The 27,918-nt window shown below is 46.0% G+C and overlaps 1 pseudogene; it reads left to right on the plus strand.

Annotated features, from left to right (window-relative positions):
• The first annotated feature begins 84 nt into the window (after positions 1-84).
• LOC119449556 (alpha-N-acetylgalactosaminidase-like) lies at positions 85-27,758 on the plus strand (annotated as a pseudogene).
• Positions 27,759-27,918: the final 160 nt, after the last annotated feature.

The raw sequence follows: 27,918 nt of genomic DNA on the forward strand, positions 1-27,918 counted from the left end.
CCTTATCGACAGTATAGGTTTTTAGATGGTTTCCCGTTATTAATGTACAGCTTCGTGCCTGCATTCACTTTCGTATTATCAGCATGCACTCTGCCAATTTTGCTCTAATCTGCTTGCCAACCAGAGATAGTGATCAGCAAAGAATGTATTGTATGTTTTATGACGCTCTTTTTCCCAATAGAGAACGTATCAATATGACGACACACGAGACAATACAACCCGCAAGTTTTTTTTTTCTTATTTTCTTTTTTTCTATCAGACACTCAACGGCGAATTACAACAATCGATAGAACTATCTTGTAACTATCGCAGCTCGTACTTGGCATTTCGCCGGGAACAATAATGAGGCGCTGCCTAACGAACCGCATGCCGCTGCGAACCGGCGAAATCTCAATTTGCCGTCCGCATACTACAGGCCTTTCGGATCTCGTTCCAACCGATTTGTCTCCTGCTTCGCATTGCACGTTACAGCGTTTTGACTCGCAGGCAGAAGCACTTCATTAGGTACTATGGATTTCCAGCTGATAACTTTGTTCCTGTCAAGCATGCTTCTCGCGTCAGGGAACTGCCTTGACAACGGGCTCGCTCTATTTCCGCCGATGGGATGGCGAACCTGGCAGAGATTTGGTTGCAATACCGATCAGGTTTGGCACTACGACGAATGCATAAGGTAAGATGCTCACCTAGACAGTCTTCGTGTTTCCTCGTATCATATTGCCTATGTTCTCTGCGCGTAATGAGGTTCGCTTTTTAGATTTGGTTATCGGACGGTGTCTTCCTACGCACAGGTTCATGCGAAGTCCTCGTTCATTACTGACTGAACGTCAGGTCATGTGGCATGAGGAGCAACAAATGTTCGAGTTACCAAACTAAGGTTACTTCTGCCTGGCCCATTACATTGCCATTATATTTTGCTTCAGCATACAGAATTCCTTGTTTAGGTTCTTACCGATGCAGACGGTAGTACAGGAGCATGAAGTCTAGGGTTTGACGAAAACTCGTCTGGCGAGGAAAGAACATGGCTGAATAAACGTACACTCGCCAACTGAAGAACACAAAAACTTGTGTCGCGTGTGTCGTCCTTATTTATACATACGCTCGTACTATCCCAGTGAGCAATATTGTAGTCAGGCACCAGTGAACCTGGCTGAGCCATAACTAACCTTCGGCGGTCTCGCTGTTTATTGTGCACCAGCACTAGTGTCTGATGGCTTGACAATCAAGGGTTCTAAATCAATCAATCAATCAATCAATCAATCAATCAATCGGTCGGTCGGTCAGAAAGCAAACAAATGAACGAACGAACAAACAAATGATATATCGTGCAGTGTACCCATTACGCAAAATTGCGCGTGACATGAATTGTTCATTGCTACGATTCGAGAATGTGAGATAATAATAGTAATAAAAATTTAAAACGCCGAAAAGTTGACACCAAATCCTTCTAGCAAAGGTAGCCTAGCTGGAAGCTCAGACACCTTTGAGCTCATTTTCATAAAGATGTAGGCACTGGTGGGGCAGATTGAGAACATGCACTTGCACCCAATAGTTTTGTTCTATGTTAAGAACTTTCCGCGTGGAATCAGTGATTCCGGCAACTCCTTCCTTTGTATCCCGCGAGCCTTGTGCTGAGCGGTTTATAATAAAGCTTTTGTATATCTATTTGCCGAGATGCAAACTTGGTTAATACGAATAATCAAGCGGAACTAACAGCTTTGACGCAGAAATTTTCAAACGATTGCGTTTCTTATGAAATGCGTGCCGACATCTTCACCGTTGGTGCTCGGTGAAGTCGGACACTTCCGCTGCTAGGTCCTAGCTCTGAATACTTTTGTTCGTCGGCCCAGTCGCGAGGACGCTAACATTTACCTCTGTTTGCGTGATGCTGAGACAACTGGCGCATTCAATCTGGTCAGCACTTCACATTCCTGCACAAACTATTCCTTCGGTTTTTGTCTTCGAGAGAGAATGTTATTTACGTTGGTGGGAACTTCATTGTCTCTCTCTCTTTGCAATTTTGTCGTCCGCTGTGATCGTATGCGGTGCTCGTGACCGGCTGTTATCGTGCGCCTCTGCTCCGAGTCTCTATTTTCTTTGTACCCTGCCTCCCCCTCCCCAGCCCACCAGTGTAGGTTAGCAAACAGAATTTTCGGTTCTGGTAAACCTTCACGCCTTTCTCTTTTCTTTCGTCTCTTTCCTTTACCGGTCGCGATAAATGCTGCAACTTGCATCACTGAGGCTAGTTCCCTGAGTTACATTGCTGTCGTTAGCTTCTGTGCCGCATTTCGTTCCACCATTTTTTCAACACGGAGTATCATTACCTGCACCTGTTTGTTTACGCCAACTCAACATGAACAGATGTTCAAATTGTACCCTAACATCGTGCACACAGCTATTTTTGCCTCTTTCTCTTCACGCTCTTTCATTTAACATGTTTGGGTTCATCTTTTTTTTTTTTTCTTGCTTCAAGTTCTTTTGAAATTCAGGTTTCCAACTCACCAGCTAATCGCCGCTGTGCGTTTGTGCAAGACTTAGGAAGGTTATTACACTTGACGCGGCGTCTTATGAAAGCGTATATAAATTTCTTTCTATCTTCCAGCGAGAGCCTTATCTCAGATATGGCCGACCGTATGCTGATGGATGGTTACCGCCAAGCCGGCTACGAGTATCTGATTGTGGATGACTGCTGGAGTGATAAATCCAGAGATGCCCAGGGGAACCTAGTGGCTGATCCCGGCCGCTTTCCCAGTGGAATGAAGGCGGTCGTAGACTATGTAAGCCCAGCCCGAACGCAGAATTCTTTGAGGACAACCAAGTAGCAATTGAGCAAAACACGATTCATACATCCCAGTTCCGAAATGGCGAGTAGACTGGTCTTTATACCGACAGCTGCGATTAGAAACCCCAGACGACAACATAAAAGCCAAAGAGAGGTGCCAACGAAACCTTTTAAAATTTATGAAGCGGATTTCGGTGACTGTATATTTGCGGTTGTGACTTGCCAAAAGTGCGTAAAAGAAATTTAACCTGTTACCCGTTTTATTATTTTTATTGCGATGGAAATAAACTGGAATCGGCCAAATTTATCTTGCATCGCTACCAAGGTGCATGTGATCGATGCTTTATTGTGTGCGAGCGGAATGCAGAATAAATAAATACAGTGCCTAAGTGCAGCTTTCTGCAAGCCGTCGTTTTGATTTCGTGGTCCTTGCCTTTCGTATCTTTAACTGCGATATCTACTTGGGCCCTGCGGCTGTTCAATGTAAAAGGTATTTTATTTTAGCGTAAGCCGACTTTTCTTTAATCGCATGTTGCATGCAGTCCAAATTTACTCCTTCATTTGACAGGTGCTGCAAATTGAGTGGGTTCGTAAAGTTGCAGGGCGGCGGATAAACAGTGCGAATAGAACGAAGGAGTTTGTTGCTTTCAATGGATTAAAAAACAAAAAAAAAGACCACATTTGTTATCGTTCCTTACTTGTTTATCGTCTGTCGCTGAGTTCGCAGCAATGAATAGACCACCAATATAGCCTGATTTATCGCTCGCCTTTCGCTCTTTAAACGCCTTTTGGATGTTGAAGGTCATCATAATTTCTTTTATTTTTTCTCTCATCTGTCGCATCCCTTTCTCTCTTTCCCGGTACGTAGGGTAACCAACCGGAGATATCCTCTGGTTAACTTCCGTCTTTTCTTTCCCTTTCTTTCTCTCTTTCTCTCCCGACACTGGGAAGGTAGGTAGTTCCCCAACGCCAGGAAGTTTGGGAATAGCGAGGAGCACGGAGCCGCAGTGAGCACGGAGCCGCAGCGGCATGCAGCACGGCTGCCGGCCGCTTGGTGACGTAAGCAAACGTCACCTCGAGGGGCACGGCTTTGCGCTCGCTGCAGCCTCCCAATTTCAGTTTCGCGCACTCTGATAGCCGAAATTCGTCGTGCCACAATTCCGTGGGTAATCCTAATTTTCAAGATCCAAAAGTTGATATGGCTTATACGGAGAGCTCGCTCGAATTTATCAATTACGATGAGCCCGTTTAAACTAAAAGTCTAAAATTATTTTTCTTAATTAACGGCTGATTATCATGCACCACACGTCACCCCGTGATTGCCACCACTGATGGCATGTCTTAGGAGGAACGGTCCTTTTGTTTCAAAACGGATATTTTTAAATAGTACTTAAATCTCCGTAGAAACACCCTGCATACAGCAGAGATATATTTTGTTTAAACAGCTGCGTTTTGGCGGGCACTCTATCCCACATCAACGATTTGGTCCTGCATATGCGATATTGGTTACGCACATTTCTTTTTCATGAAGGTACATTCCAGAGGCCTCAAGTTTGGCATAAACGCGGGCATTGGAGCGATGACGTGCAATAGGTATCCGGGAAGCCTCAATAACTTCGAGCGTGATGCCAAGACGTTCGCAGAGTGGGGCGTCGACTTTGTCAACGTAGACGGTTGCAACATGGACCCCAGGAAGATGGATGAACGTAAGTGTAACCGTAGGAACCCCACGTTGCGGTAGCTATGCGGGTAAACTGCTCTCATGCCCGAGCCTATGTCAGCCGGGCGTCGCACTAAGAAGACTGCCGTGACCCCAAGATCGACTCCATATCCCCCACCTATCACATCTTCCTCCACTACCATCGGCTATCCCGCCGCTTCTACCCCACGCCTAACAGAACCCTCGCTAGAGAAGCAGCCGATGCATGATGGCAGCTACAAACCAGTAGTCTCCCGAACAAAAGCCTATACAATGCATGCCTTTCTACTCCTACAAATACCCCCTTTGTGGCGGGTACGTATCTCTCTACCACTTTACCTGCGCATGCCAAAATATGCCTTCCTATCCCTTTAACTCCCTTTTCCCCTTTGCAGGGTAGCAAACCAAACTTTATCTGGTAAACCTACTTGCGCCTTTCATTTATTTCTCCCTCTTGGTGATTCAAGCGATCTGCGATACCCTTGCCTCTTGCTATTTCATTCCGAAGCCGCAAACGATTTCTCTGAACTGATCCCGTGTGCATCTACGTAAACAATAAAGTGGGCGCTCCAAAGAAAGGTCAGCTGCTTACATCCTTGGCGTTAGTGTAGTTGCGCTTCTTAGTACGGCTTCCCTCTCCCCAAATAAGCTCTCCCCCATTCTAAGTGCCATCCCCGAGCAGTGGGATGCCAGGCTGTCCAGCTTTATCGCACGTGAGCAGCAACAGCTGGTGTGGCCGGTCTGATGTGGCCGCTGCCAAGTTGGTAGAGATCCTGGACTAGCATTCAAAAGCGTCCATTAAGCTAAGACGTCTACCATCCTGCATGCATATACGTTTGCTTTTACACAGAGATTGTTTCGTATATATTAAACATGCGCGTCACTGGAACCAAGTCATATTTGCATATCATTAACACGAAGCGCAGAATACCTCCATGGCTGTGCTTGTGACACATCGAGTTTGTTTGTTGAACATTGTTGCTGAGCAAAACACTTGATTCCTTTGTGCAGCCTGTGTAGGCGTCCATAATTTAAATAAAGCTCTATTTCACTGGGAAGGGGGGAGGGGGTAACTGATGAGCTCTAATGTGTATATTTCGGGGGTCATGTCGTTTGCAAGGCTTGCGTAGTTTAAACCCTCGCATGGAGCCAAGGAACGCAAAGCCCTCAAACTGATGCTTACGGAATTTTCTTTTTTAAGTGTATTCACAATTTGGAAGAGCACTGAATGCTACTGGCCGGCCGATGCTCTACTCTTGCGAATGGCCCATGTATCTGGCGCAGTCCGGTATCACGGTAAGTTTGTCTTACCGGTATGTCTTACCGGTATCACTGGTAAGACATATCTTCGTTGCTGTATACATCTTACCAGACGAATTAATCATGACTACTGCCAGGCATGTTGCAGTTGCAATATCCTTCACAAAGCGACTAGGTACAGATGAACGAAATATATGCACTAATACACGCGCCCCCCTACGCGTGTTTTCAAGCTCACGTATTCGTGAATAAACGTTCAAGTTTCGCGGTGATAACCTCCTTTTTTATATATATAGCGCAAGCACTGCGCAATATAATACTCGTATGCTCTTAGTGAAACGGTTGAGAATGAACTTCGTCATCCCGCAAACTTCAGGCTGTCTGTCTCTAATCATCTAATAATCTCTAAGCAGGCTGTCTCTAATCTGATACTTTTCGCGGAAGCATGAAGGATACCTAACTACGTGGTTTAATAACAGATGGCTGTCATTCGTTTCAGCCTAACTACGAGAAAATAGCCGGAACATGCAACATCTGGCGAAACTTCGGCGCCGTGACGTACAACTGGAGCCAAATATACGATGCGGTGCAGTATGAAGCCAAACATCACGACGTTCTGGCGAACGTCACAGGTCCGGGTGCCTGGACTGACTACGGCGCGGTAAAATTCCGTATATGTAGTACTTGCATGGTTACTAATAACCACTCAGTTCTCGACTTAGATCATACGTGATCGTATTTTAGTATGGAAATCAACGCACGATGTGTTACTTGCGAATATTCTAAAACGCATCTGTGCTAGTCGATGCCGTTTTTACGGAACGTGTATGACGATGGCAAAGTCTGCAGCCGGGGCGAACGGTGGAAAGAAACTATCTTACTTTATTTTCTTACTTTCGTCTGGCCTTGAAAACTGTGCAGTGTAGCCATCCTATAGCCAATCTTTTGCTATATGTAGCGGATTTTAGAAGATTCTTCAAACCACAAACAGCGGATTATGGGATCTTGTGTGACGTTTTAGCACAATGCTTGGTAAGAAAGAAAATAAAACATTGAATTCTGAGGTATTACGTGCCAAAACCACAATTTGATTATGAGTCATGCTGTAGTGGGGGAGTCCGGAATGATTCCGACCACCAGGGGATATTTAACATACCCCCCAACACGCGGGACACGGGTGTTTTTGCATTTCGCCACTATCGAAATGTGGCCGGGGTTTGCTCCCGCGATCTCTTGCTAGCAGCGGAACAGCATAGCCGCTAAACCACCGCGGCGGGTAAAAGGCAAGCATTGACGCAGGGTTACTAAATGCTCTGCCTGCGCCCGATTCTTATCTGCTGTGTGTTTCACCGATAACATGAACATTGCTGTAGTGTAGCAAATGAAAATGGAAATACATAATTATTGCTCATTCATATTGTTACCGGGAGGGGCCTCAAAACACTGTTTCATCAAAGTGTATTTGTATGCAGACTATCTGAAGCCGTAACCAGCGGCTTCGCGCCTCCACAGCCCTATAACCAACGCTAGTCGCGAACGTTACTTGAAGCAGTTCGTCACTCAAAATTTCAATTCAGGAGTGTTTCCACTAGAGAGATAGCACAATAGTGCGAGAAGCGTGCATTTGTGAAATATACAGAGGCAACATTACAGAAAGCACAAACTAAAGAAAGAAAGAAAGAAAGAAAGAAAGAAAGAAAGAAAGAAAGAAAGAAAGAAAGAAAGAAAGAAAGATTTGCCAACTCACCCTTTTTGCTCTAGTTTTAAAAGCACAAAGGCTATGCCAATCATAACCGTCGTGACATGTGCGTATAAGCCGTCTTTGATAGATATGGAAACCGCGCTTTCGGAATCGGGTAGTTTAACGGATATATCAGTAGCGTTGAGCGATGTCGCAAGGTGGTTACAAGGTCAATTCACATCGTCTGGAACGCGAGGCTGAAATGCTGTTTCAAGCCAATGACCAGTGACATCAGTTATGGTCGTGCGATTGCAGCGCGACTACATCTCGGGGGGCAAAACGCTAGTTGATGAAAATTATGCTTTCCATATGTCACCAATGAAAACATTTGAAAAAGTACGGACAATGTCCTTAGAATGGGAAAGTGTGAATTCACAGGCTGTGTGCTTCCTTCCACGAATAATTATGAGTACGAAACTGTTCAAGCATTCTGAAGTTTGCTCGTGGCGATGCGTGCTGAGGAGATTTGCCGAGATTGTATTAACGTATTTAACACTATAATGTCTTCAAAAATTACTTATGCGTAGCCATAAAAAGTAATCGCAATATATATATATATATATATATATATATATATATATATAGTAATAGCATTATAAGATTTGATCAGTAACATAATTTTTTACTTTCCTTTTCACCAAATAATATGCTTTAGCTATGTCTTCAGTACCAGGAAAAAACTACAGGTGGCACGCGTGCTGTCTAACTAAAGGTTCGTGTGTGATTTTTGAGAATTATTTCAATGTAATGTTGATTTTATCTTAACGCGGAAATAGCAGATGTGTGTTGGTACTAAGGACGCATGCATGTGGTACTTAGTTTAACATCTGGGTGAAACCATTGCTCTGAATTCATGCAAAGCTCAAGGCTCACCGGTGCAACACCTACCGCTGTAGAATGAGGGCTATAAATACAGATAGGTGTTCGCGCATTCCACTGCGACGCGATGTTGCGGCAAATATACTCACTTAAGCTTCACCTTAAGCCAACCAAGAGAACAGGCTGGCTTCAGGAATGGATATTCTACGATCGATCATATCCATGTCATCAATCAGGTAATAGAGAACTCTGCGGAGTACAATCAGCCTCTCTATATGGCTTTCATAGATTATGAAAAAGCATTTGATTCAGTAGAGATACCAGCAGTCATAGAGGCATTACGCAACCAAGGAGTACAGGATGCATACGTAAATATATTGGCAAATATCTGCAAGGATTGCACAGCAACCTTGCTTCTTCATAAGAAAAGCAGAAAGATACCTATCAAGAAAGGGGTCAGGCAAGGAGACACAATCTCTCCAATGCTATTCCCTGCATGCTTAGATGAAGTATTCAAGCTCTTAGACTGGGAAGGCTTAAGAGTGCGGATCAAAGGCGAATATCTCAGCAACCTTCGGTTTGCAGATGACCTTGTCCTATTCAGCAACAATGGGGACGAATTACAGCAAATGATTGAGGACCTAAACCGAGAAAGTAAGAGTGGGGTTGAAGATTAATATGCAGAAGACAAAGATAATGTCAAATTGCCTGGCAAGGGAACAAGAATTCAGGATTGCCAGTCAGCCTCTAGAGTCTGTAAAGGAGTACGTTTATCTAGGTCATTTACTGACAGGGGACTCTGATCATGAGAAAGAAACTTACAGAAGAATAAAATTGGGTTGGAGTGCATACGGCAGGCATTGCCAAATCCTGACTGGGAGCTTACCACTGTCGTTGAAAAGAAAACTGCACAATCATTGCATTCTACCGGTGCTAACATATGGGGCAGAAACTTGGAGGTTAACAAAGAAGGAAAGAAAGAAGGAAAGAAAGAGAAAGAGTGGAGAAGGAAAAGCAGGGAGATTAACCAGTTTAGCACAACCGGTTTGCTACCATACACTTGGGAGCGTGTGGGGAAGAATGAAAGATGGGCAGAAGAGAGGGAGAGAGAGAGCACATTGCATAGCACACAGTAGTCTAAGTTATTCTGGAGTACCCACTACGGCGTGCCTCATAATCAGATCGTGGTTTCGGCACGTTAAACCCCATAATTAATTACTGTCTATGGTATTAACGTATGTCATCAAAAAGAATGGCTGTCAAGGAAGCGCTGTTACAAATGCTAAGAAACAATAAACTTTCTACGGCTAAGACTCCATACACAATTAATACATAAAACACATATCTTCAGCCGAATGCAAAACAGCTAACAACGCTCGAGCACACATAGCCTGGTACAGAAGTTGAGAGAGCATGCATTATTACCATACTACAAATAGTGAACGTGTACGGCTTTAGAAATAGCCATATTTCTTTGGCAAAACTGGCGCACAATACTCTTTTCAGAAGCCGCTGCGCGCAACCTTCTTAATACATCAACGTGAAACCCTCTGCACCGAACGGCATGTGGTCATAGACATCATTTCTCAACGAACCATTTTACCTTCGAACTTAGTCATCGTTTCGAGCGTGCCTCGCATGCACTAACGCTGCCACGTCGCTGTTATCGTTGGCATCACCACTCATTGCTGCGCAAGTTGAACCTTACAAATGGACAGCAGCTGTTCATGGCTTCAAGGCCGCCATGCCCCCCTCCGTCACTTGTTCATGCGGCTAACGGTGACACAACGAAATACGAAGATAATAAGTCTTTAGCAACGTGCAAAGGAACTTCCTGCGGCCTTACCATGAAACGGCGACGAAGCAGTAGTGTCAGGCACTGGCAGAAGAACCCAACAACGATCCTCGGGCACATTTTACAGAATAACAACGCCGCGAGCCCGGCGACGGGGCCAGGGGGCGGAAACTCCCCATCTTGGAACACTCGGTGCCATGCCGCTACTAAAGCTTTAGCCGATACTAGCCGATACTAAAGTCCCTATATAAGAAAAGTACCGCCATCTACTCTTTCCTCCGCCGCCTCCTCTCCTAAAGCGCTCGCTTTTTTCTTTACTTTTTGTTTGCGAAAGCCAAGTCGACGGTGGCGCAGCTAGAAAGTCCACGTTGAAACTTTCAGGCCGGGCGCGCACCGCCGCCGCCGCCGGCGACTGCGGCTGCGCAGAGGACTTTCAACATGGCTCTGAGGCAGAAAAAAAAAAAGAAAACATAAAGAAGTGAAAAGCGCGCGCTATCATCGTCCAATCGGAGATACAGGCGAGAGAGAAGCGGCGTTTATCAAAGGATGGCGGTACTTTTCTTATATAGGGACTTTAGCCGATACTAAAGCCCTTTAGAGGAGCTTTAGCCGATACGGCAGCAGCACCGCTTCCACCACTGGCGGTTGCCGGATAACCTACTGGCAATAATTCACAAAGAAAACAATGCCTCCATAACGTCGCTAATGAGGTCAGAAAGTAGAGGGTGAGGGCGCGCAGCCGGGAGGAGGAGGGTTGCCGCGGAAGCCCTCCTTTCCCACTTCGCATGCAAGTGGGCTGTGCTCGCGCTCTCTTGCTGGTCCGCTGGTCGCGCGGCGACATTGGCCAAATCACGGTACAGAACCCGCTAAAATGTTACCGCTTACCTGTTGTCATTAGAAACCTGAAAGCTTCGCAGAACTGGAAATCCCGGTGTTAGGACACCACACAGCCGCACAAGACATGTGATGCCCCGATTTAGCCATCTTCTTCTAATGCTTGGTTGGCTGGTTTTCTTCTAATGCTTGGTTGGGCTGGTTTCCCGCGTCTTCCGTTCCTTGCACCCCTGATCAAGCTTATCTGTCTTATCTCTCCCATTTTCGTACTTGACACGACAACCGAAGCAGGTGACCGAGCGCGATCCGACTTGTGATACCGCCGAGCGAGTGGCAAGGGTGAGCGTATAGGTAAGCTCGACGGACGTACGAAGACAACCACCAAGGTCAATCTACATAGGTCGCGAAGCTTCGGGCGAAAAGCTGTTCAGAACCAATTGTCACCGACATCAGCAAGGGTGGTTATGGGAGCAGCGATTGAAGCGCTACTATGTTTGGAGGGAATAAACACTGGGAAAGAAAAAAGCGTTTTTAAATTAAAGCGAGACGCAGTTAGAATCATTCAACGAAAATAAAATTCCTAATTCATTTTATATACGCATGACGAGAAAAGATACAACTGTGTTTTACTAGATCATTATCAATAAATACCTTTTTCCAGGGCCCACCGTGAGAGCGCCCATCGATAGCGGTGGGCGTTGACGCTGCTATCACTTGCAATGCCATGCAACTCTTGCAGTGCGTGGAAAGGCGCGCTCGTAAAGTTCACCTGTTACAATACGCCCCCCTCACATGTCGTGTTGTTTTGCATGTCGATGTTTGTCTGAATTAGGTGACGCGGGAACTTTTATTGTTTCTTAACCTGTGCAGTCAATAGTAGTGATTGTTTACTTTAGTTGTTTTCGTGCAACAGCGCTGGCCGACGGGCTTGGCGTCCGACGAAAGGACGAGCACTCTACGCAATCTACGCCCAAAGCGTTCGTCGGCCTCCATAGAAAGTATGTTCTGTGCAGTGATGCGATTTCGACACCCGTACGGCTGATCTTTTCCGGCATCGTTTTTCGCGCTGAAAACTCGGAACGCCCATGAAGTCGAATGGCGGGGCATTTCAATACACAGCTCTAATGGCAGGCCTCCGAAAACAAATTTCGCGCCTATGAGAACAAAATGACGTCACTTCTGTTTTTAACGGATATGACGTCAAATTATTTTTTCTTCCGCCGCAAGTGTTCCCTCCTCACACAGATGGCGCTAAGCCCCATGAACCGCCGGTAAGCAACCATGTTTTGAACGTACGGGCTTCTATGGAAGCTTCGCTAGCAGATGTATTTACCTTGCAACCACTTCCCGCGTTTTGCCCGATTAAAAATTTTCAAAAAGAGAAATGAAAAAAAAAAATCATTTAGAATGTCCGGCAACCGCTAGGAGCACGCATGTTCCTTGAAACCAAAACTAGCACTCACCTTCCAGGGGCTGGTCTAGGAGCGCCGAAGGTTGATAGCTTCGTGTGCGCTGTGTTCTAGCTGCTTAGTTCACGTTGAAGCGAGAGGCAGCGCCAAGGACAATTCGCTCGCGGCTGCTGCCACTCTCTCTCACGCCTGGGCTCAGTCAGCTAAGGCGTTGCGCTGCTGTGCACGAGATCGTGGGATTGAATCCCGGCCGCGGCGGCCTGCATTTCGATGGAGGCGAAGCGCGAAAACGCCCTTGTGCTTGCGTTGTAGTGCACGTTAAATAACCCCAGATGGTGAAAATTAATCCGGAGCCCTCCACTACGGCGTGCCTCATAATCAGAACTAGTTTTGGCACGTAAAACCCAATGAAGAAGAAGATGCTCTATGCGCTTGCTCGTTGCCGCATCGCGCATATGTTATCCGCCACCATTCGAGCGCACAGAACTACGAAACACTCAGCGTAACACGTTGCCGGAAAGCAATCTTGATCGCCTTTCCTTAATAAGCACAGCTCTTACGTGAACCAACGAACGAGAGAAACGTGTTAAGACTACGCACTGGAGGTTTACTGTAAAATGGTGCAAGGTTCCGGGCAGCTTGTTCATAATTTGCGCTTGTAATGTGTCCTAGATATACAAAAACAGCAATTGGGCTGTTTTCTCACAAAGGAGAATACCGCCATCTTACTCTGCCACCATCGATCTGACTCCGTGGACGGAATTAAATACTCACCTAAAATACAGCAAGTGTTATTGCGCATTTGGCGTCATGAATCGCTATAACAAAACATCATGTATGACTGTTTTCTATGTGACAGCAACATCGGTTCACTTACAAAGGCGCATGCTTAAATTAAGCACAAACCGCTTCATCTTGATTTTTACTTAAGTGCATCGACTTGCCGTTGTCCGGTACCTTTTACGGCTAGTGCTACTTCTGTACTCATATGGCAGGCTTTTTTTCCTTCTTCACTCCCCTGCACGCCCTCCAGCTATTTTTTCGTTTTAACAGCGAAGGTGTTTAAGCCAGCCGTAATTTGTTTTTCGTATCAAGAAACTGCCGCGCCATAGCCATGGCAACCAGAAGGAGGAAGAGGAGCGCACGCTGTCTCCTCCTCGCCAGCTCCCTCCCTTCCCAACCCCCGCCTCTCTTCTCTCCGCGGCACGCTGAGCCAGGTGAAAAAGAAAAAAAAGGCGAAAGCTTGCACTAGGCCGCGCAAAGCTCAAGACACAGCGAAGCTGGCCGATTGATATCCAGCGGCTAGCCCCCAACGCGTTCGGCGTCGGCAAGCAACAGCGTTCTTGGCACTGTGCCCACCTTGGTTAGCCTGCCTGCGTTTGTGGCATGTCAGGAACGCTGTAGTTCGTAGGCGCCGATGCGTCCAGCGCTAGTCAGGCGAAATGTCGCGAAAGGCAAGGTACCTACGCAAATGATCGCTCGAGAATACCTTCCCTATACATGGGTACTTAAGTTAAACCAAGTTAAGACCTAGCAGCAACCAAGATAATACCATAGTCCCTTAATAGCTCTCCCATAGAGTGACGGCGGAGTTTCGCGACCAGAAAAGTATTGAGGGACCATGATAATACCTAGCAGTAGCAGCCAGTAAGACTTGAGGATCGACAGTATCGCTGTGCCTAAGCTTTGCACGACCGAGTGCAAATTTGCCCGTTTTTTATTCACATTTTGCCTGTTAGTCGATAGCATCCGTGGCCGCGAGTTTTCCAGTCGCATTTGCAACATATCGCGTTTCACGGGGCGACACGAGCAAAAAAGCTTGCTGTGCTTGACTCACTTTTGCTGCTTACGACGTTTTCGAGGTGATCAATTGGTAACTTGACCGCAAGGCGGTGTGAAATTTTTTTACCCGCACCCAGGGAACAGCGCAAAGGAAGAGAGTGCCTCGGAAAGCGAAGGAAAATAGAGGATGCAAGCGGAGGCAGAGAGCACGGCGGAACATTGGCCACGTTTTATCTCTTGCATTTATCTCTTGCATCGCAATGCATTTGCTGCCCGCAGCAAATGCATTGCGATTGGCTCAGTTCTTTAGGATTCCTCATCTCACACATAATTACAGAGAAAAAATTTGATTTGTTTCTCAGTTAAAGGTTCCCCTGAACTCCTGGTGAGTTTTTAGGGAGTGCTTTACCGTTGGCTATCTTAAATAAAAAGAATTCTAGACAAAATAATATTTGCTCGAGAGACTGCACGCTTATGGTGAAAATCAGAAATTGCGTAATAATCGCTCATTTGATTACCTAAGTTGCACACTATTTACTGTATAGAACAACTATGAGCTAAGAATAGGGATAACCCTGTGGAATCACTCTTGAAACACCTCGACAACGTAAAGATGGAAGTTGCTGCCATTTGTTGCGCTCGAACCAAAACCTCGACGCATGTGATTTCGGGACGCTCTACAACTATACTCCATAAGGGCATTGCATTGCCAGCAAGTTTGGTCGCAGCAACTCCGCGCACGAAGTCCGCAGCCCCGACTCAATGACTATGTTAAGCAGCTCTAAAGCCGTGCGCCCTGACGTCTCCACTATCACTGTGCAATGCCCAGTAACTGTTGCCCCTTTTTGCCTCTGCAAGCGGAGGAAGTCACCTATAAAATAGTGCCTCTGCTTATGTTATCGGTGATGTAGTACAATTTTATCTTCAACAGCACCACCTAAGACAGTAAATGAAGGCTGGATATGTGCTGTCCATATATCTTAACTTGTGCTGTTGAAGATGGATCGTTACCAACTTGCCCAATTTGCGCTCCTAGATCTTGAAACTTGTAGCTCTCAGGCTCGTCAGGATGATGCGCGAGTCGGGAGCCCTTGTCTTGGTGTATAAGTCTTCGGAAAGGGGGTGGGCGTGATGAGTGGAGGGTGTTTTGGACTCACGCATACGTGGCGAACGTTTTATCGCAGCTGGTGGTGGGCAACTACGGTCTGTCCGAGTCCCTGCAGCGTTCTCAGATCGCGTACTGGGCCGTGGCGCCCTCCCCAACGATCCTGTCGGTGGACTTGCGCAGTGTGGGCTTACGCGGCACGCACCCTGCTGCTCAGCCCGTACGTGATCGCCGTCATCCAGGACCCACTGCGCGCCAAGGCAAGCCGACTTCCACAGGTGACAACCACAATAAGCAAACGATAGTTATAGAGAAATCATAAAGTGCGTGACGTTTTGTGAAACGTAAAAATATTCGGTGGAACCAATCTAGCGATGACTGTCGACGGTAACGAGTTAAATTTAATTAATATAGTGAGACAACGCATTGTCACCATCGAAACGAGTAATAAATTATGGGGTTTTACGTGCCAAAACCACGATTTGATTATGAGGCACGCCGTAGTGGGGGACGCCGGAAGTTTAGACCACCTGGGGGTTCTTTAACGTGCACCTAAAGCTAAGTACACGGGTGTTTTCGCATTTCGCCCCCGTCGAAACGCGGCCGCCGTGGCCGGGATTCGATCCCGCGACCTCGTGCTCAGCAGTCCAACACCATAGCCACTGAGCAACCACGGCGGGTTCGAAACGAGTAATGTATGAGGTATGTACTGAAGCGCGACTGCTGTTCAGCGCTTCCTTAAGGCGTTGTGTGCCGGTGCGCGCGAACGCTTAAAAACACGCCATGCGGCAGCGGGCCTCGCGCTTTCTAAACGTGCTGCGCCATCTGCAGGCGCTGCCGAGAAGTCCGCGCGTGGCCTCCAAGACGAGAAGTGTGGCACGCCTGTGCGTGCGAACGTCGAGAATTGTTCTCTCGCTTGCCGCACACCCAGTGGCACATACTTAGTTGGCGAGAGGTTCATTGAAGAACGGCGCGTACTGCAGCGCATTCATGGCGCAGCTCGCGAAAGCGTTGGCGTTTAAGACGTTCATTGAAAAGCAACACATACCTATACTCGCGGACAACTTTCTGTGGCAATGAAGGGAAAGCCACGGGCGCGTGGCTGCTGCACATGTGTTACCACGCCAAGTAGTCCGACAGCGTTTGACAGTGCTTTTGGTTGCTCGGAACCAAGGAGGATTAAAAAAAAAACATTTTTTTAATCCTCCTTGCTCGGAACAGACGCTGAATCGACGCAGCTTCCACGTGCGACGGTTTCGCGCCTGTCGAGACGCAGAGGGGAAAACCGCAAAATAAGCAATCTTTTACACTCAGTGGTGTGTTCTGTATTATTTAACTGTTTCTAATAAGGTGTCTATGTTTTCTCTTCTCCAGCCTATACTAACGTGGATTTAAACACGGGACTCTTTTCAGAAGCGCTCTCACTTGTGAGCGCTTTGTCTCCGTAGCTTTCCCTTCATTGCCACAGAAAGTTGTCCGCCAGTATAGTACATTTGTGGCGCAGCCTGCTAATGCTTCGGGTTGCTATGCTCGAGGAACCCGTGCGACGTAGTTTCGATTCCGCCCAGCACCCGAGATATGTAAAATATCTTTTATGTCATTGTAGAGCGGCACACACCTAGTGGCACATAACCAGTGCTTCAAATCGGCGTCAAAGAGCTTTATTAGAGAGCGGCACGTACCCAGTCCCGCATCTACAGTTACCCATGTCGGCGGGAAAGATAATCTTTGAAGAGCGGCGCATACTATACACATTGCCAAATGCTCAGTGACTCAAGTTAGTCCGACGGTTGGTTTCGAACCGTCGGTTCTCAACATTCCAAGGCTCGGTTTTCAACATTCCCCTCAATGTTGCCTAGAACCAAAGTACGGCGAAACACCATCAGAATTATAGGATGCTTAAGCTTCGCCTTTAAGAGTGGAACGCGATAACATTCAAAGATCATTGCTGGCTGCTTATCAGGCTTTTTTCTCGTATATTCCCATTACAATTCGACGCTATCACGTCTGTAGGTTGTCGTTAAGTTGTACGTTACGATTTTTCTGACGGATTTTACTTTGAGAAATTCAATTTTTCTTCACTAACGCCTTGCGCCACGTGAAGGCACCGCCCGGTCGGGGTGGTTCGGGATGATGTGGTTCGGCATGATTATTTCCGCCAGACGCCGACACCGGATTTTCTGCGACACGGGGTCGCGTTAAAAACTCACGTCGTCAGAGCCGATGAGCGCTGGGTTCCTTGAAGCACCACCAGATCGCGCTCGCTCAACACACACACACACACACACACACACACACACACACACACCACACACACACACACACACACACACACACACACACACACACACACCACACACACACACACACACACATATATATATATATATATATATATATATATATATAGAGAGAGAGAGAGAGAGAGAGAGACCAGTAAAGGGCGGAATTAGACCACAAGGAGGTTAGGAAAAGACGCACAAAGGATTAGAAAAGGTGAAATTTGTGACATAAACATGCAGGATTGTTGCAAGCAGGAGAAACGGCTGGAAATACAAACGCAGCTAAATGACGAAGCGATTAGCGCGTACGCCTTGATCGAGACGCATTTACGCGATTTGGCGCAGCCGCCTGTTATTGACAATTTTGTATGGGAAAGGTGCAACAGAATGACCGGGTCAAGGAAAGGTGGAGGCGTAGGCATACTAATTAGGCGAGGTCTGAAGTGGCAAAGGGTAAAAGAACACGTAAGGAGAATTTATGGATTAGCGGCACATGGCAAGGCAAAAAGACGTGGCTAGGAGTAGCTTACCTATGGACAGGTAGTGATAGCAAAGAAAAAATAATAATGAATTGGTTGATTGCATTAGAAGCGATATTAATGAGTTCAAGAAATCGTGACGGGTGATATCAGTGGGGGATATGAACACGCACATGGGCGTTTTAGACGGATGTACTAATCACGACGGTTCTAGTGCTGGATCTGTGTGATGAACAGAACCTTATAGTAGTTAACAGGGAGAATAAGTGTCATGAGCAGGTAACGTGGTAATGCGGAAACAGCAGTCATGTATCGACTACGCCTTTATCTCAGAAATGGTCTAGGAATAGCTAGACCAAATGATATTTTTTTCTATTTTCATCATTCATCATCAGTACAGGAGGAAGTCCCGGAGTTACAAGAACTGTCAGGGGGACCTCCTATTAGTAATTTAACAATGCAGTAAATAATACATTATGGCAACATAGCAGCAACAGACATCAGAATACACGAAGTTAGTGAAGCATATAATCATATACAAGAAAGCTATTGACAATAATTGAATTTCAAAATACAAGCAAATGAAATACATTCAGCGTATGAATAAATAACTACGTAGTAATTGACACGGTTATGAGTAAAATGGGAAAATAATAGAGGAAAATGAGGAAAGCGGAAATAATAGGAAATAATGGAAATGGAAATAACGGAAATAATAGGAAATGGGAAATTATATAGGAAAATCGGAAAGTAATAGAGTAAAATGGGGAAAAATAGCCTGGGTAGCGATCATAGACGTTTAACATTAAAGTTTAAATTGGGAGAGATACTAACGAAAAACACGAACCAATAGCATCAGAATTTCTAAACATGAATGAAGACCAAATAGCAGAGATCGCAAAAGAACTTAGAGGAAATTGAGACTTTTTCTACAGCACACTGCGAATATAAGGCACTGCTAGACGTTATTATTATTATTATTATTATTATTATTATTATTATTATTATTATTATTATTATTATTATTATTATTATTATTATTATTATTATTATTATTATTATTTGGTTTGTGCAAATATAACACAAGGATACGAAGAAAATAGGGAGGGAGCAAGCTGACAACTGCCACCGAGAGGGGCACAACGCCTGCCTGCTCTTTCTGGAGGAGGGAATCTGGTAGACGTTATGCAGTACGAAATAAGACAGACAAGGCAAAAAGAAATGTTGCATTGGAAAGAGAAAACCACGTAAGTGGTGGAACAAGGAAATAAAGCAAGCCATAGAAGAGCGTAAGCAGGCGTCTAGGGATCATCGAGAAGCCAAAAAAGTCGGGATTACACGAAGAAGAGGTACTCCTTAGATGAAACAAATACAGAGCAAAGAAAAGGGTGGCGAGTGAGCTCGTGCAATATAAAATTAAATGCGCAAGTCAACGTTGGGTGCATAACATTCGCAAAAGAGACAAAGGCGCCCCAAAAAGATTCTGGAACCATATAAAAGCACTCGGAGCTCCAACTTACAACTCGTAAACGGCTATAAGGGATGAAGACAGTAAGATTTGCGAAGGAGACGATGTGCTGCAGTACATAACAAACGTCATTAGGGATAACTTCGGCACGAAAGAAAGGGTAGTTCAGACAACAGGGAAGCCTGAGAGATCAAAATTTAGCTTAGAAAGCTTTTATTAGAAAAAGGCCGCAGAAAATGTCCCTAATAACACGGCAGCAGGACCCGATGAAATCCTGCAGTTAATCAAAAACCTCGGTCCAAAGAGCAAGGCACTGCTGACTAATGCCATAGAGCAAGTGATTAGAACAAAGAAAATTTCAATTGAATGGCGCGAAAGCAAGATGAACCTCATCTACAAAGGTAAATGGGATGGGGATATGACGAGCTCGTACAGGCCAGTTACAGTAACGTTGGTGATATACATATAGGATGGCAATGCAAGCCATAAAATTAGAACTGTCGAAGTGGGTGGAGAAAAATGATGTACTGGGGGACTACAGAATGAGTTCCGGCCAGGCAGACGCTTAGAGGATAATATGTTTGTACGAACTCAGTGCATAGAGGTTTCAGTAGCTTAGAATAGACCTTTATCGATAGTATTTCTAGATATTAAAGGAGCCGATGACAACGCTAGACAGGGAATTGTTGTGGGATATTCTGAAGCACGAAGGCATATATGACTGATTTCTTAGAGTTGCTGAGGGAGATTATATAGAGAAAACCGAGTACAAGTTGTATGGGAAGGTCGAAGAGGTAATGAAGGGGTGGGAATTCACCAATGACAGAAGCAAGGATGTCCTCTCTCTCCATTGTTCACGCTTTATGTTAAGGGCATAGAAAGACGACTGGAAAACAGCGAATTTAGGCTGTGATTTATCGTACACGCGTAATGGACAAATGGTACAACTGAAGGTCCCTGGACTGATGTATCCAGACGACATAGGGCTACTAATGACAATCCAAGAGATTTACAGACACTTGCGAATATCTGTGGCAACGCAGCGACAAATCTAGGCCTCAAGTTTACAACAGAGAAATCAGGAATTATGATCTTTAATGAAGAGACGAGCAATTACGTGGTGTCAATTCAACAGCACTACTACTAGAACTAACCCTGGGAGTGTTAGCCAGCGCCACCACTCATAGTTTGGCGGCGGATGTGGAACATGCTTTCTGCCACAGGCGTCACGAGTACGTGATCCTTTTTGGGTGAAGGCAACTGGACAATCAACCCATGCATGCCACCTGAAGGCATCAATTTTGCTGGATTCGAGACCCTAGTTAAGATACTGTAAATACCCCAGAAAGTGGATGGGAAAACGGTGCCGCGGTAGCACAATTGATAAGAGCATCGCACGCGTAATGTGAAGACGTGGGATCGTTCCCCACCTGCGGCAAGTCGTTTTTATTGCGATAGCAATTATATGGACACTTCAAAGCAGATTTCTGCCGTCGGCGTCGCCGTCGCCGTCCCCGTGAGGTTCCGTATGACGTCAAAGGCGTTGAAATTGTCGCCGCGCGCCGAACGATGTTATGTGCGAGTGAAAGCGCGCGTCCCGGGGAGCGAACGCACGGCGGAGAACAAACGCGCGTTCTGCGCCGTGCTCCCTTAAGGGCTGCAGAATTAAGCGTCTCTTTCCTCCTTTACAATAACCATATATGTAGAGCAAACGCGACTTCTTCAGACACGCGAAAGGCCGGGGGGGGAAGGGAGGCGACGTTTAGCTGCGGCACAAACTGCCTATTTATATAAAAAATTCACAGCATATCCACGGGGTGAATGATGAGTGGGCGAAGCTCCGGAGGGAATCATCGGATCTCCCGCTTAAGGGGACGCTAGCACAAACGCGTTAGAAACGTGCAGTACTCTCTTGTAAGGGGGAGCGGCCACATCGTCTTACGCAGCCATTTACACATGCCGGAACGTGCACCGCGTTTGCCGACGCCATCACATGACTGCCGAGCGAGTATACCCCCCGTATTCATAAACGCTCCTCGACTTGAACTTGCCTTGCCACCGCTTTGGGCAGCGCATTCGAAACGCGTTGAAGGTAAGGCGGAGAGGCCACAGCGTCTTACACCAGCTTCTTACACGGACCGTAACGCGCTAGCACAAACGCGTTAGAAACGCGCTAGAAACGCGGCCTTTCGTTAATGTTGGGTATTTATTGCCATCGTGGTGCGTGTGTCCATGTCCGCTTCGTGGCGTAGTGGGCTAACGCCGCGCGCTCGGAAGCGAGGGGTCCCTGGTTCGATTCGAACACAACTTCGGAATTTTTTTTCTCATTTTTCTCAGACTGGTTACACACTACTACTACGACGACGACGACGGGGACGAACGGGTGCCGCTATAAGGAGCTTCGCCCCTAAAACGTTGTGAGGCGAGAAGGTGGTAAAGACGAGTGTCAGCAGGCTGCAGCTGATCTCGTCGAAAACCTCCGAGCCGCTCCCAGAGTTTCCGGCAACAGTCACCAACGCCGCGCGCGTTTTGTGCGAACGCGGGCAAAACGCCGACGGCGTCGACAACAGTTCTGTGTGTTGCCGGTGGTGCTACATGTCCAAGTTTGCACAGCTGATAAAACTACTATTCTTACTCCGTATAGCTCTCTACAAATTTGCTATCGCAATTGATGCTTTACCTTTCGGGTGAAACTGCGACTTTTTTCATCCGCTTTTATTTCCATTAATTTATAATTTCTGTAATTCAATTAGTAAGTACAAATAATTCCCGCTATGTTGTTCTTGGTGTCTTTGTTGGCTTCTTATTATATAATTAATAAAATCAGGCCCCTCGGTTACGTTTCTTCTCACTATACGTGCGTGTGCGTGTGCGCGTGTGTGCGTGTGTGCGTGTGCGTGTGCGTGTGCGTGTGCGTGTGTGTGTGTGTGTGTGTGTGTGTGGTGTGTGTGTGTGTGTGTGTGTGTGTGTGTGTGTGTGTGTGTGTGTGTGTGTGTGTGTGTGTGTGTGTACACTTACAGAGGACGCGGAGGCGAGACCCCTATTTCGTTCCCCTTCTGTTTCCCCACTACCAACTAGCTAGGGTTCCGATGGGAACTTGTTGTTATGCGGTCTCTGAATACGAGTGTAACGCTAACTTCAAACATTATCGTTGGAAGTTCATGCGTTATTCTCGCGTGTTTTTCTCTTGTTTTCGCTACGCTAATAATTCTAAATATTATTTAATTAACCACCTGGGCGCAGAATCTCGGTGGTTTGCTGGCTTTATAGTATTTTGACCTTGAGCACAAGGTAGCCGGTGTGATTCCCCTCCTCGGCTGTCTCCCTTTCAAGTGGTCGGAATGCAGAACGCTCGCTTATGACGAAGGCAGCCAGCCTAACAAATAGACTAAAGAAAAAGAAAGAAATGCAGCAGATCCAACGTGCCCTGTTAGAATCTATGAACAGCGAAGCTTACGAGGCAGTGTTCACGCTCACCTTCTCATCTGGTTTAGGGATAGCCCGAGTGAGGAGCTCATCAATGCAATGCACCTTTGAACGCACACAGCATTATAGGGGTTGAAATAGGCAAGCTGGCTTTCTGCGCCATTTCTTTGGGGTACCCGTGACCTCCCCTTGTAGGCGCATATGCGACGGCCCACGCGGTTGCCAGGTGGTGCAGCGCATGCGCAACGTGAGGTCATCTCCTCCGGTGCCATCACTCCCGTCTCATCGCGGCTCTCTGCGTTGCGGCCCCCTGGCCCTCTCCACCAGCGACCAACGACCCGCAGGCGAAGGCCGGCTTCCCCCCTCTACCTTTCACTACTGCGGGAGAAGTAGTGCGAGCCATCGCGCCTAGATGGCGTCTCCGTCCCCCAGACGAGTGTGAGCTATTCGGCGAGAACGCACGAACAGCAGCAGGCGGCAGCCACGGTCAGCGACAGGCGCAGGGGGGTCCGAAAAAAAAAAAAAAAAAAAAGCTCCGCTTTAAAAGAGGGGAAAGGAAATGTCTGCATGCATCCCTGTGTGGGAGGTTTCGAAGCAATAACCAAGAAACGTTGTATTGTGAGATTTACGAGGAAAGGTAGACGGGTAAAAGAGGGCGAGACTGGCTAAGAATACTTAAATGGCATTCAGACGCAAACAATGGTATAAGATAAATCCTTTAGGTAGACAATGTAGAAAATTCGTCTCTGCAGTAGACAAAGTGCGGGTCACGTAAGTGTGATTAAACCGCGCATCGAGGCACAGTTACTAGCTTTAACATCTGTTAAGGTAAAGTTTTCATTATTTAGCATTCTTGGCATAAAGATAATTTGTGTCTTTTTATTTTCTTGTAACAAACCAAATTTGGCCAGGAACTAAATTCAAGGAGGTCCCTTGACAGCTATGGAGTGTGTGGCAGTTCTTGTCTGCGGCGAAAAATGTTAACATTACATAAGTGCGAAAGACGAAGACCCATTGGATGAAACGACAGAGTGAAACGTCTGTCCTTTTGTTTAGTTAGGGCGCGACTAGCTAAGAATACATAAATGGCATTCATACAGAAAACAATGATATAACATAAATCCTTTAGGTAGACAATGGCGAAAATTCTTCTCTAGGGTAGACAAAGTGCGGGTCACGCAAGTGTGATTAAACCGCGCATAAAGGCATAGTTGCTAGCTTTAAGGTCTGTTAAGGTAAAGTTTTCATTATTTTGCATTCTTGGCATAAAAATAAATTGTGTCTTTTTATTCACCTTGTAATGCACCAGATTTGGCCCAGATTTGGCACCAGACGAAGACCTACGGGATGAAACGACAGAGTCAAGCATTTGTCCTCTTGTTTAGTTCCGTCATATATTCGAATCCAAGTTCATCGACAAGCGAAAAACAATGAACGATCGCATTCACCACTTGGGCCTGCCGCTTAAGGATGCTCGTGAGATCCTTTTCTCGCAAGGTCATGCGAGGCAATATTAACAGGCGTGTCGCAGTTCAGCGCATCGTTCTGAACTTTCTCAGATTGATGAGACTCCTTATTGGCATCATGTAACTTTCAGCGAATGATATCCCATTTGCGTCGTGTTACATCCACCACATCAACATAATTGCGCAAAAGAGGCAATAAAATGTGCTTTCAATCGATCTTTATTTATTCGTTCCTCTTATTGGGTTTGCATACAACAGGTTCAACAGGTTCAACAGGTTTTTTTTTATATTTCAAATAAATACTTTTCTATCTCATCGTGTTGTCAACTTTCGCGCTACTGTCCTATCAGCGACGAACGCCTACTAAGTAGCCTAACTCTCAGGGCTCCGAAACTAAAAATATTTGGAAACCTCCTTAGTGCACTAAAAAAATAATCACGCAACCATTGAAACTACTGGGCGTGATGCGCCTGCGTATCTAAGCTATTATTATTATTATTATTATTATTATTATTATTATTATTATTATTATTATTATTATTATTATTATTATTATTATTATTATTATTATTATTATTATCATCATCATCATCATCGTCGTCGTCGTCGTCGTCGTCGTCGTCGATCTGTATGCAAGGAGATACTGGTGACTTAGAATCCTACCTAAGCTTACCTTTTTTTGATCGCTTCGTTTATCTTTGTTTGTTTTGTTCCGGGAACTTCTGAACACCTTCACGTGGGTAGCGTCAAAGACAACTCTGAACCTGAAAAACCATCAGTGCAGAAGAAAGAAAAATATGTAGGCCTGCATTCTGACACTCGATTTTATCCCACGAGGTGCTACTTGTCTTAAAATTTTTGGATTGTAAACTAATGATTGTGATGATAAACGATGACTGAATCCATGCTCAAACCACAACTTCGATCAACGGCCTTCTTCGATACAAGCGTCAGGAACAGGGTGTCCAAAAGCTTGATGTGAGAGGACGCTTCGCATTTGCTTATTTCATCATCACCATAAGAACTTTATTCTTTCCGGCAAATTGCTGGGTGGGCGCCCGCCTAGGAGCCAGCGGAGAGACCATGTCTCCCGACGGCTTCCTCGGCCTGCTGGAGTGCCCAGAGTTGGTGATCCAGGCCAGAGCGGAACAGTGCGGTCCGCCAGCGCGCCCGGAGGTCTTCATTGGAGGCCACATCCCCAGTGTTGTTTATTAGTGCTTGACAATCCCATAAGACATGTTCTAGTGTAGCTCTGTGTCCGTAGTGTTCGCAGGTGTCTGTTGTGTATATGTCAGGGTATATATACAGGGTGTTTCATTTTAGCTGCACCAAATTTTTAAAAATTGCCTGTGGCAGATAGCACAATTGTAATCCTTGATCTAAGCTACTCGATGAGGCGGCCATTACTTCCACGAGAAATCAAAATGGCTAATAGAATAATTAACATAATTACGCTAATTAATTTCTAAATAATTATTTTACGGCACATCTTTCAATCCACGAATTATAGCTGCTGAGTTCGCAAGGCGTATCCACTTGGAACGAATTCTCAGGACTGAACCAGTTTCGAGATATTAATTTTCAAAGTGTCCGACGAAATGCATGGGCGTTCCAGTTAACTTTTTGAGGAAAATGCTATTTTATGCAATGAAGCACAAAAGTAATTGGAGCACCAATACATTTCGTCGGACACTGAAAATTATTATCTCGAAACTGGTTCAGTCCTGAGAATGCGTTCCAAGGGGATACGCCTTGCGAACTCAGCGGCTATAATTCGTGGATTGAAAGATGTGCCATAAAATAAATAATTAAAAGTTAATTAGCGTAATTATGTTAATTATTTTATTAGGCGTTTTGATTTCTCGTGGAAGTAATGGCCGCCTCATCGAGTAGCTTAGATCAAGGATTACAATTGTGCTATCTGCCACAGGCAATTTTTAAAAATTTGGTGCAGCTAAAATGAAACACCCTGTATATATACCCTGACATATACACAACAGATACCTGCGAACACTACGGACAAAGAGCTACACTAAAACATGTCTTATGGGATTGTCAAGCACTAATAAACAACGCTGGGGATGTGGCCTCCAATGAAGACCTCTGGGCGCGCTGGCGGACCGCACTGTTCCGCTCTGGCCTGGATCACCAACTCTGGGCACTCCAGAGTAGTTTAGATCAAGGATTATAATTGTGCTGTCTGCCACAGGCATTTTTTTTAATTTGGTGCAGCTAAAATGAAACACCCTGTATAGTGCATGAGCACTGGGGTCGTGTAGGAGCGCGTTTGTAATCGTCTTATCTTTTGGTAGACAGCACAGGCCACTCTAGCCACTAAAGTCATCAGAAGAAGTTGACAGAAGCAGCAAAATGTCTGTCTGTTACCGACGCTGTAAGCGCGCAGAGGTTAGGAGGAGATGAATAAGAAAAACGGATAATCAGATCCAAGCCACTGCGCTCAAGCTGCATCCTTTCGCAACGCAAACGGAGAACGGAGGGGGAGCAGTGGAAATGAAGGAAATGAGACACGTACAGCCTTTGCGAAGTATTTCGATGTTGCTGAGCGAGCCGGAAAGGGTGTCTCCTATGGCTCTGCTCCAAGATTGCGTACGTTCCATGAAGTCCAAGGGCAATCAGGAGAACTGCCCCTCTTGATGTTCACAGTTTATGGGCACATGAAGATATACAGGGATCTCACCACGCTTCCCAGTGACAACTCTACCCATGTTCCTCGTAGCTTAATATACATCGCAAATACCCGACACTCAAGCAGGTGCAGCATATCCCCGTGGCATCCCTAAAACGGGAATGTACTTGCAGCCAAGTGTCCAGGCTTGCGACGTACAGAAAGCATAAACCCTTCACCTCAATCTGGTTCGCGCATCTATACGAAATATCCATACCGCACGCCATTGTACACTGCGAAGCGAGGTACGGAGAGAGGTTCGACGAAGGGCATTTCCTTGTGTAAAGCAAACTCCAGCAGCACGCACTAACTCTTCATTTCCTTTGCGATGTTTCGTTATAGTCCAGCTGTGTTCCTTTTACACTCGCAGAAAAATGACCTTGACGTGTGGGTCCGTTGGGTAATGCCCCGGCTTCCCAGCGGCGACAGCTCCATGGTGCTTATGATACACAACCCGAGCATTCGTGGAGGGCCAGCTGCCTTCGAGATTACCATCCGAGACTTAGGCTTGCACAACCCTCGCGGGTACGTGCTGCAGGACGTGCTCAACAACAACGCTCTCATCGGTCTGTTTTACCCGGGGCAGACGCTCAGCGTCGCTGTTCCACCCCTGGACGTCATCCTCTTCAAGGCGACTATCACCGACCGGTGATAGCAGGAGATACAGCACCTCCCTGAGTGGGCGTTACGACGGGCACATACATGGGTTCATCGTTAAGCAAATAAATTGTCACCAATTACTGCTTTTCACTCTTTTCTAATGTTGTAGCGGGTGACAGAGTGACGGAGACGGCCCAAGAGCGAACGCACGACAACCTTTATTTCAGGGAACGAACAATATATATATATAGGCTACTTGCCTATGACGTAACACAAAAGAACCAATCA

Source organism: Dermacentor silvarum, chromosome 4 (assembly GCF_013339745.2).
Source record: "Dermacentor silvarum isolate Dsil-2018 chromosome 4, BIME_Dsil_1.4, whole genome shotgun sequence".
Lineage (NCBI taxonomy): Eukaryota > Metazoa > Arthropoda > Arachnida > Ixodida > Ixodidae > Dermacentor > Dermacentor silvarum.